Raw genomic sequence first — 11,132 nt, forward strand, 5'->3', positions numbered from 1 at the left:
GTAGGGGGGGAAGGACAGAGGGAGAGGGAGAGGCAGACTCCCCGCTGAGCAAAGAGGCCAAGGCAGGGCTCAATCCCAGGATGCCGGGATTGAGAGATCTGACTTCAGCTGAAGGCAGCCACTTAACCTTAACAGACTGAGCCACCCAGGTGCCCCGTGAGTAACATTCTGATCTTCAAGGACAGGAAGTTCAGAATGAGAATGAGAATTCTGGACAAACAGATCTTGCTTTTTTGTTTGTTTTGTTTTGTTTTAAATCCTTAACGTTCCTATAGCCTCGCCACATTGTTGAGTTACCCTCCCACAGTCGCCTCTCCTTGTTCAACCCAATATACAAGCATTTAGGGTTTGCTCCTTCTCAGGATCTTCGTTTCCTCAGGAGGGCTTTGTCATGTGACACTTGTAGGAAACAAATTTGTATGCTCCTTTTCCTGGTCATCTGTCTCATGTCAATGTCATCCTCAGGGTCAGCCACAAACCCTACGAGGATGGAGGTAAAGGTCGTGCCTTGGTGACATCTTCCTTTCCAGCATCTTTGAATTCTACCTCCTTCATGACCTTGTTCCTTCAGTGTGCTGCCCTGCTCTCAGCTATCATCCAAAAAATGCCACAAATATGGGCGATGCCTTTCCAAGCTAAACACACTCTTACCGTACGACCCAGCAATCCCACTCCTTGGTATTTATCAACGGCCCAAATGAGTTGAAAACTGACGTCTGCACAGAAACCTGCACACAGACGTTCACGGTAGCTTCATTCATAACTGCCTGACCTTGGAGGCAACCAAGAAGTCCCTCAGGAGGTCAATGGATATGTAGACTGCGGTACATCCAGGCCATGGAATGTTTTTCGGGGGCGTTGGAAAGAAATGAGCGAGCTATGGAACTATGGGTAGCTGTGGGGAGCCAGGTGGGGGAACCGTACATGTGTATTCCTGACTGAGAGAAGCCAATCTGAGATGGTGAACATAACTCACGGTTCCCACTAAATGTGACATTGTGGAGGAGACAGAACTGAAATCAGTAGGCTGGAGAGCAGAGTACAAACTGCAGCGGACAGCGTCATGGCCGGACAGGCGTTTAGAGAGGGTTTCTCCCCCTCTTTGACCAGGTTTTAGGTCAAAGGAGTGCAGCCAACATTGTAACCAAAGGAGGCATTGTGCTCCCATAAAAATCTCCAGGACAAGGACTGCAAGCAACAGGAGTAGCTATTGGATGAGGCTCTAAAGGAAAAGGGTGGAGAGACTCAACCAGTTGGCATGCAAGTTGGCGAGAAATTTCTTCTCCCAGAGTATGGAGGCATCGAAGTAGTTGTAGGTGACATGGATTGTGACATTCTCAGAAAAGATGTAGCCTGAAATAAATCATTATTGAAACGGCGTCATGTGAAACTACCCAGTCCACTGAAGTTGTGCAGTCCTGCATTACGTAAATAATTTCCGTGTCTCTTTTTTATAATAAACGAATGATATCCACACTAGTAATAAGAAAGATGAAGGGAGGGAGGGAGGGAAGAAAAAAAAAAAAAGATCTGTAGGCTGCCAGGGGTTTTGGCGGGGTTGGGGGTGTGGGGGGGGTGATGAACAGGCAGAACACAGAGGATTTTTAAGGCAGTGGAACTACTGAGTGTGCTACTATGATGGTAAGATACCTTTGTCAAAACCCATAGAATGGACAACACCAAGAGTGAACCCTAGCGTAAACTCTGGACTCTGAATGGGTGATGATGATGCCTCAGTGTAGATTCATCCATTGTAATCAACACACCGGCTCTGGCACAGATGGGGGAGTGGGAAGCTCTGAGGGAGCACACCTGCGCCTCTGCATGTTGGGTGGTGGGGCGGGGAGCAGTGAGCGATGGCAGAGCAGGTGGCATATGGGTACCGTCCGTATTCGCCAGTCAGTTTTGCAGTGAACCCCAAATCGCTCTAAAGAAATAAATAAAGCCCCACTAGACAGACGGACAGATACGTACACACGTGTACACACACACACACACACACACACACACACACGCATGAAGGGACAAACACAAGAACAGACAGACAAGCAGACCTGATGTGGAGCTGCCAAGCACGCGGTCAAGAAAGAATTCTTGAGATGTTTCTGGTGCAACCAGGTGCTTTTATTATAGCATGGGGACGGGATCTGTGGGCGGAAAGAGCCGCACTGGGACTGTGAGGCGTTAACTGGTGATACAGTTTCTAGTGAGTGGGGGTTAGGGCTAAGGTAAGTCTCTAAGGAATTTGTGTATACTGAGAGCAAGGTCTCCGAGACCTTGCAGGGCTAGCTCTTGTCAAGGTAAGGTCGGTCCCTACTGTTTTAGCAAAGCGGGAGTCATGAGGCCCTTTAGATGTGTGTCAGTGGGCCACAGGTTGATAGAGGGGTGTTAGCATATTCTGGGCGTCTGTGGTTATGAGAGTGAAGTGACACTGACTACAGCAAATCCTCATCGGTAAAACGTTAAAAAAAAAAAAAAAATCCTTGAGAGAGTTGTAGGGCTGTTACACCCTGTATGTCTCAGGGATTTATCGGCGGGCTGCAAGTTGTAAGGAGACCTCATTGTCGCTTCATTTCTCTTGCCTTCGCTCTCCTCATCAAGTCCGACACCGACATTCCAGTCGGACAGTCTAGGCCCCGCGGTGGGGGGGGGGGGAGGGGCGGGGAAGGAGAGAGTCTCCTCTACCCTCTTGGGGGTCTCTGGCTGGGCCTAGGATGGCGACCGACACAAGAGATTCACGGGAGAAGGGCATACGACGGTTAGTGGGTGTTTACATGGACGGGGCAGGAGAGTAAAGACAAGGCATCAGCCAACTTGTGAAGAATGGAGAAGACAAAGGGGTTCGGGCAAGGGGCAGGCAGGTCGGTAGGCCGCGGTGAGAGACGTCCCCGGGAAGACAGGGGGTGGTCGAAGAGGGTTTATTGACGTGGATTGTTCAGACCCTAATTCTCCCGGTCCCCTCCCCTTGTCTCTGGTGATGAAGAATGTCTGTCTTCTTCCTGGTTCCAGGGCAGGTACCTTTCACACGGGAGTTCGACCTCTTGCTCTCACGAAGAAAAGAAGGGTCGGAATATCCTTCCTGCAGCTGCTGTGTCTCCAGTGAGTTGAATTCAAAGTAAGCCATGTACCGATGAGGCACCTTTCAGGGGTGACATGTTCTGGTTTCCTTGAGGGCAGTCTGGGTAAGTGGCTCATTGGTCCTTGTTCCTCGGGAATCTCTCATCCCCTCTGTAGTTCCTGACAGCTGGCGGTGTCTTGCTCCTGTCGTTCCTACCGTTCCTGACGGTCCTCCTCTGCAGCGGCAGTGTTCTTCAGCATGGGCTCCTTAGGCTGGGTGTTAAAATGTGAAGTGTCCCCCCCACCCCCACCCCACCCCCACCCCCACCCCCACCCCGCTGGCCCTAGTTCGACCCTGGGCCCTACAGAGTCTATTGTTGCTACGGTGTTTCTCTGTGTTTAATCGCCTCTGGGTGATCGCTTATGGACTTTCTGCTTATAAACCCCAGACTTCATGTCCATTCGGAATTAGAGATAAAACTGCCTAGCTGATTTTCTGACTCGGTAGCCTCGTGGACACGACCTATTCAAGGGGACCTAACCCTAAAATCTTGGTCTTCTTCCTTGCCTTGGCCGTGCGCCAGACCTCCTATCTGAACGGATTGTACCGCTGTTCACCTGGTGACCCTGATCCAACCTCTGGGAGCGTTTCCTCATTTTGTTTCTCTCTGAGCCACAAGCCCCCCCCCCCCCAATCCCCCAGGCCTCTGCGTGTCCTTTGTCACTTGGCCCTCTTGAGAGGGTGTTTCACAGAGCCTAGGTTTTTAATTTTGATGACTTCCCACCTCTCCGTGTCTTTTTCATGGATCATGCCTCTGGTGTCAAGTCTTAAACTCTCTTTGCCTGGCCCTAGTTCCTCAATTTTTCTCTTAGAGCTCCCCCCCCCCCCCGGTGTGTTCCAGTTTTATGTTTCCCATGGCAGTGTGTGATCCATTTTGAGTTCACATTTGTGTGAGGGGTGAAGTGTGGCTGTTTAGGTCGAAGCTTGCTTGCTTGCTTTCCTTCTTTCTTTAATTTAAACAATTTTTTGGCGGGGGGGGGACAAGCGGGGAGGAGGGTGTGTGTGTGTGTGTGTGTGTGTGTGTGTGAGAGAGAGAGAGAGAGAGAGAGAGAGAGAGAGAGAGAGAGAGAGAGAAGCAGACTCCCTGGTGAGCAGGGAGCCCCCGATGGGGGGGCTTGATCCCAGGACCCTTCGATCATGACCTGAGCCGAAGGCAGACGCTTAACCGACTGAGCCACCCGGGCGCCCCAGCTTTCTTGTTCCTTTGTCTGCCTGCCTGCCTGCGTGCTTGGTCTGTGGATGTCTGATTACCGTCCTCTGATGTCACGGGGAGGTGGGCCATCTTTCCTCCTTCGAGTGGCCTTTGAGCATTTGTCAAACCTCTGTTGGGCTTGGGCGTATCTGTTTGGGTATCTGTTCCGTGATAGCTCTTTGTCTGGCAACCTCACAGGTCTCTGTCGTCGCGTCTAGAAATAAGCATTAAGCCAGGGGCGACTTTATTTCCGAGTTTTGTTTTGTTTTCACTTGTTTTGTTTGAAATCACCGTAGCGATTTTAATTCCTTTTGCCCATCCGCTTGTTTATGTAATCTCCACACCCATCCAGTGTGGTGCTGGAACTCACAACCCCTGCAGATCAAGAGTCGCAGTCGCGTGGTCCTCCGACTGACCGAGCCAGCCTGGTGCCCTGAAATATGTGTACTTGCAAAGCAAATGTCAAGACGGCACCCACAAACTTTTTACCGTGAAACCGCCTTTGGATCGCCGCACTCTTGAGTTGAGGAAATACCGGTAAAGAACGTAGGTAGTTTAGCCCACTAAGGAAGAATCAACTTTAAAGGAAAACCTTCATTTCAAGTTTCTGATGTTTGGTCAGTTCTCTCAACTCAGTAGATGTCCAGCCTTCAGAGTTACGGTATTTGCTTGATTTCTCTCTTGTCCGCGTTTCCTCATTTACTTTCGCAGTGCTCAGGATGTATGGTGTACAGAGAACAGTTTTCATCCGTGTGTGTGTGTGTGTGTGTGTGTGTGTGTGTGTGTGTGTGTGTGTGTTCTGGTGGTGGCGGGGGGGGGATGTTGTGACTGTGGGATCAGGGATTCACACAGGTAAGAAGAAGGCAAAGAGAAAGGCTTGGAAAGGAAACCATTAAAAGCCCATGTTCAAATGGTGAAGGTGAATGTAATAAGAGTTCCCTTTAATCAAAGGAAGTCTTGCTGGAGGTTGCTTCTGCCCTCTCCTCCCTGGATAGGAGGGTGAGGTTTTTTTAAAGGTCCCTACGGGGCACAGAAAGCAGTAAAGCGCCATAGCACCTGGCTAGGATGCTGCTCTGCTGCCCTCTAATGTCGCATCCTCTGCTACTGTGGATGTTTTCCTCTGACTACTTCCTGTTTACAGGTGTTTATCTTTTTTTTTTCTTTCCATAATAAAGATTTTTATTTATTTGAGAAAGAGGGCGTGAGTGAGAGAGCACAAGCAGGGGGATCGGCAGAGGGAGGGAGAGAAGCAGACTCCCCACTGAGCAGGGAGCGTGATGGGGGGCTCTGTTCCAGGACCTTGGGGCTATGACCCGAGCCAAAGGCAGCTGCCCAACCAACCGACTGCACCACCCAGGCGCCCCAAGACAGGTGTATGTCTTGGATGCTTAATGCTGCTCCGCGTCTGTGGTTTGTGTGTTTGTTTTTTAAAGCTTTCTAATTTTAAGTAATCTCTATGCCCATCCAGCGTGGTGCTGGAACTCACGACCCCTGCGGATCAAGAGTCACCCGGTCCTCCTCCGACAGAGCCAGTCAGGTGCCCTGAAATACGTGTACTTGAAAGACGAAAAAAGGAAGAAAAAAAAAACAAACAAACTTTTTTTCCTTTACACGCCAGAGGAAGTGCTACGCCTGGTTTTTCTTTTCTCCTTAATATCATGGAACATTTCATCATCAATTATTTACCTCTTCTCAAGCACCACCCACCCTCCCTTCCTCTCTTACCCCCCCCCGCCCCCCCCCCCCCCCCCGTGTCCTAGTGTTGGAATGCGCGGATGTCCCGGAGCTGGATTTGTTTAGTGAATGGCTATTTTAACTCCCTTCCTCCCCATTCCGCGCCTCCTCCTCCCCCCCCCCGCCCCCCCCCACCGTGTGTTTCCGGGTTATGGTCACAGATGCTGAAACCGAGATATATGTGTGTGTGTGTGTGTGTGTGTGTGTGTGTGTGTGTGTATAATATATATATAATGTTAAATATATTAAATATATTTAATAAATATATAATATATATTTATATATAATAAATATATTATTTATATATTATATAAATAAAAATATAATAAATATATAATAAAATAAATATATAATATATTTAAACATATTAAATGTATTTAATAAAAATGTTAAATATAAATATATTAATATATAATATTATATATATATATATTTAAATACTGGTTGATTTATTTATTTGACAGGGAGAGAGAGACAGCCAGTGAGAGAGGGAGGGAACACAAGCAGGGGGAGTGGGAGAGGAAGAAGCAGGCTGCCATCGGAGGAGCCTGATGCGGGGCTCAATCCCAGAACGCCCGGATCATGCCCTGAGCCGAAGGCAGACGCTCAACGACTGAGCCACCCAGGCGGTTTCGGGGGAAACCGATATTCTTATCGCCACACCTGCCTTTGCACGGATGTTCCCCCATGCCTGTTTGTTGTCCTTGGATGTCATCGTGGTACACGCAGAGAGGGATTCAGTGTGCACCTTTCTGGGGGCGTGTGTCAATCACCCCCTTTCTGCCCTCCTGAGCTTTCTTCGTATGCTTGAGAGAGACTTCCTCCCCTTGAAATGATAGAAGAAAAATGGTTCAACCGTTGTTGTTCTAGGAGTACTCACACGGTCTCTGTTTTCCGTTCCCTGCCTGCCCCCCGAAATTTGTCTTAAGTCCTCCCAGAGGCCCAGGGCACCGCCCGTGTGCCGCTGTGGGAAGCCCGCGTAATGCCGGCCGGGCCTCTGGGGCCTGCCGGTGTCTGCGGGGAATTTTATTTTATTTTTTTAAGATTTTATTTATTTATTTCACAGAGAGAGAGAGAGAGAGAGAGAGACAGACAGACAGACAGACAGACAGGCAGGCAGGCAGACAGGCAGACAGACAGACAGACAGGCAGGCAGGCAGACAGGCAGACAGACAGACAGCGAGAGAGGGAACACAAGCAGGGGGAGCGGGAGAGGGAGAAGTAGGCTTCCCGGTGAGCAGGGAGCCCGACGGGGAGCTGGAAACCAGGACCCTGGGATCGTGACCCGAGCTGAAGGCAGACGCTTAGCGACTGAGCCACCCACGCGCGCCCCTTTGGGGAATTTTCCGCCCACGTCCGCTTCCGGCGGGGGCGTGCGTGCGTGCGTGGGCGTGCGTGCGTGGGCGTGAGCGCATGCGTACGCGCGTGTCCCGTGGCCAGCCGGCTCCCTTTCCGGCTGGAGCGGCCCAGACACGTTTTCCCGGTCTGCCCTGGGGTGCTGCAGCCGTGCCGCGCTGGTCGGGGGCTCCCGAGGCCGACGCCCCGGGTCCGCGCGCCCCACACCCTCTGCCCGCCCCTCCGAGGTGGGGCCGGGACAAGATCGGGTGGCCGGGCGGCCGGCTGTGCGCCTTCACGGGCCCGCGATCTGGATCTGTCTCGGTGTCCTTTGCGCCGGTTGTCGGGCGCCACCTGGCGGCCGCTTTTATATAGCGTCACCCTGCCAGAGCGTCGCCGATGTCAGTAAGGGATGGCATTTGGCTGCGGTCCCCAAGCCGGAGTTCCAGGAAGCCGGTGACACTAGCGTGATTGTCCCGCTCTCTCTGGGGTGTCGGCGCGCGATCGGCTCGCGGGAGATTGAACCTCCAGGCTTGTGAGGGTGTGACGCCGCCACCGCCTCGCTCCCTGAGAAGGGTGTGGGGGTCGCCCGGACGGGTCGACCAGCACCCACCGGTGTCCCCTCCTCGGCCCGTGGGGGAATGGGAGCGGGTGTGTCCGGCGCCCGGACGCCATCCGGCCGGTGGCTCCGGTCGGTCGTCGGGCCTTCCGTGTCGCGCGGTTTTCTCCCGTGTCGCGCTCGAGCCTTGAGAGGAAGCCCGTGGATGGCGTGACGGGCCCGGCCACGGGGCACGCGTGGGGTTCCGGTCGTCTGACCCGATTTTCTTACCAAGCTTTCCGAGGCCCGCTGCGGAGGTGGGGACCGGAGGGGACCGGAACGGACCGGACCGGATCGGGTCGCGAGGGGAGGCACGGATATGGCGCCCCAGGGGCCCGGCCGCGATTCCCATTGCGGTCCGGCCGTCGGGGACGCCTCCGTGGTATCGCCCCCTCCCCCCCCCCAGTCCCAACTGGGAGTCGGGGACCGGCATGGGACCGGCATGGGACAGGCGTGGGGCCGTCCTGAGGGCCGGGGAGCAGGGCGTCCACAGGTGCCTCCGCAGGACTTTGGTGATTTTTCTAAGTCCTGACGTGGGGACGACAGGCGGACTGGGGGAGGGCCTACCCGCCCCGCCCCACCTCCCGCGAGTCCCCCGTCGGTCCCGGCTGCCGCCACGCTCCCGGGGTCGACCAGATGGCCCTGGGGGCTCCAGGGGCCGGGGCTGATGGAACGGTGCTTGGGGCCGGTGGCCTGGCTACGGTCCCAGGAGGTCCCGGTGACTTGTGTCTAGGCCCCGGCAGTCGGCGTGGTGATTTTGTCACCTGAAATGAGCACTTTTTGTTGCCAGGTAGGTGCTGACACGCTGTGCTTTGGCGACTGTCGCCTTAGAGATGGGGACCTCTGGGCGTGTGCGGGGCGGGGGGGACCTCTGGGCTTGACCATGGTGCCAAGCCCGGCTGTGCCCTCGCTTACTTGAGCCGTCCGCGTGGGCCTGTGCGCCGGCTCGGGTGCCTCCAGATGGTCCAGGCCGTGGTGCCGCCTCCGGTCTCCAGCACCCGAGGGCGGTGTGGGCAGGCGGCGTGGGTGCTTTACCCCGTGCGCTCCCCACTGCGGGCACCTGGCTGCGGTCGTGACAACCCTTGTCCCGCAAGGCTCCGTGCCACGTGTCAGGCGTCCTCCTTCCTTGGGTTGTCCGGCTGCTCTCGCCCTGGGGTCGAGGGGTGCTGGCGAGGCTGAAAGCAGGTCCCTCTGGTTGCTGTCCTCGCCGGGCTTTCCCCCCCTCGGGACCTCCCTGGGCACATTCTGCCGATCGATGTGGTGATCTCGCGCTCTCCCGGGCCGGGCCTAAGCCGCGTCAGACGAGGGACGGACATTCATGGCGAATGGGACCGCTCTTCTCGTTCTGCCCGCGGGCCCTTCGCGCTCCTCCTCCTCCTCCGCCTGCTGTGGCGGTGCGGGGAGGGCGCGGGGGGGGTGTGTGGACTCCGGCCCGACCCCGCCCTCCCACGTTCGGCCTCCCGGTGTCCGTGGGACCGGGGTCCTCTGACGCAGCGGACACTCTCGCTTGCCTTTCTTGGCTTCGTGTGGTGAGCGGCTCTCCCTGCCATGGGGAGGGCCGTCCCGACGCCGCGCTGCTCACCGCCTGGGCGTGCTGAGCGCGTTGCGCCTGGCCCTCCGTGGTGCCCCTGGAGCGCTCCAGGTTGTCTCAGGTGCCCGAGGCCGAGCGGTGGCGTCGTTTCCTGTTCCCAGCGACCCCCTCGGGCCACCGCTGTTGGTGGCGTAGTCCGAGGAGCGGGTGGTGGAGTCGGTAAGGGAGGACCACCTGCCCCCCCCCCATGGGGATGCGGGCGCCTCGTCGTCCCCCTGGCGCATGCCGTGCTGGGGGGGCCTGGACGTGGCGGGGTGTGTGAGCGATCGCGGCGGGCCGAGCCAGCGCTGTGGCGCTTGGCCAGCCGAGGGGTGCCGTTTCTTCGCCCCAGCATGCCACGTCCGTCTCCGCCTCTCGTGGCCTCGCCGGAGGCACGGAGCTCTTTCCGGGCGGTGACGCGAGCATGGTGTGCGTGGCGGGGCAAGGACGGTCTCCTTGTTGGGCCCCAGCCGTGAGCGCTCAGGATTGCCCTGTGCCTGCCCCTTGCCGCAGACCTACCCCCGCCCCCCGAGCCCTTGGCGGCCTTTGGAGAGCCGTTTAGCGGGGCCCGGTCGGGGGACGAATGGGTGGGGGCGATGCGCCCTCGGTGAGAAAGCCTTCTCTAGCGATCCGAGAGGGTGCCTTGGGGTACCGGAACCCCCCAGCTGCCGCCCCTCCTCTGCGCGTAGTGGCCACCGATGCGGGGTGACTACCGTTGCGTGTTGGGCAGAGCCCCCTCTCCGTGAGGGGTCTGCCGGCCCCGCGGCGGGGCCGAGCGCCGCTCTTTGCCTACCGCGGCCTGCGCCTCCCCCCTCCGAGTCGGGGGAGGATCCCGCTGGGCCTGGCCGGCGTCCGGCGCGCGGGGCTCCCGCGTGCGTGCGAGTGCGCGTGCGGCCACTCCCTCGCGGTGCTGTGTCTCCCGAGGGGTGGGGCGCCCCCGCGCGTCCCGCTTCCCCGTGCCGTGCGAGCGGCTGTCTCCCGCCCGCTCCCGTCCCGAGTTGCCGCCGGGGGTGGCGTGCGGGCACGGGTCGGGCCGCTCTCGCCTGGGGGTTGCTTCCCCTGGGTCGTGACTCCGGGATGGACCAGACGGATGGACGGAGGTTCTGCTGGGCCCCTGCGGCGGGGGTCACGTGGGGTTTTTGGGTCCCAGCCGTGGTGGGGCCTGGTTCGCGGGGGGGGGGCCCGCCAAGGGTGCTGAGGCCGGCCGGCGTCCCGGGCGTCGCGGGACCGCTCTCATGCTGGTGGCGGTGGGATCCCGTGCACGTTTACCCGGTGGCCCGGTTCGCGTCTTCGTTGGCGCGCGCCCTTCCCCCGAACCACTCCCCCCACGCGCTCCCGGCCCTCGCCCGCTCTGCGCCCCCTCCCCGTCACCGCCGACCCACCCCCTCCGTGCCCGCCTCGACCAGATGGCTGAAGGCACGTCGTGCCCCCGATCCGCCCTCTTGGGACCGAAACCGGCCTCGCCGCTGTTGGGTGTTGTCCCCTCCCCAGCCGCTACGGCTTTGGGGGGGTGGTCGTCCCCGGGCGAAGTGCTCTCGGCCCCTCGTGAGGAGGGTCTCTGGTCGAGCAGGGTGCAGGGGGGTTG

This window comes from Ursus americanus, unplaced genomic scaffold (assembly GCF_024610735.1).
Source record: "Ursus americanus isolate L20-20 unplaced genomic scaffold, mUrsAme1.1.p SCAF_167, whole genome shotgun sequence".
In the NCBI taxonomy this organism is placed as follows: Eukaryota; Metazoa; Chordata; class Mammalia; order Carnivora; family Ursidae; genus Ursus; species Ursus americanus.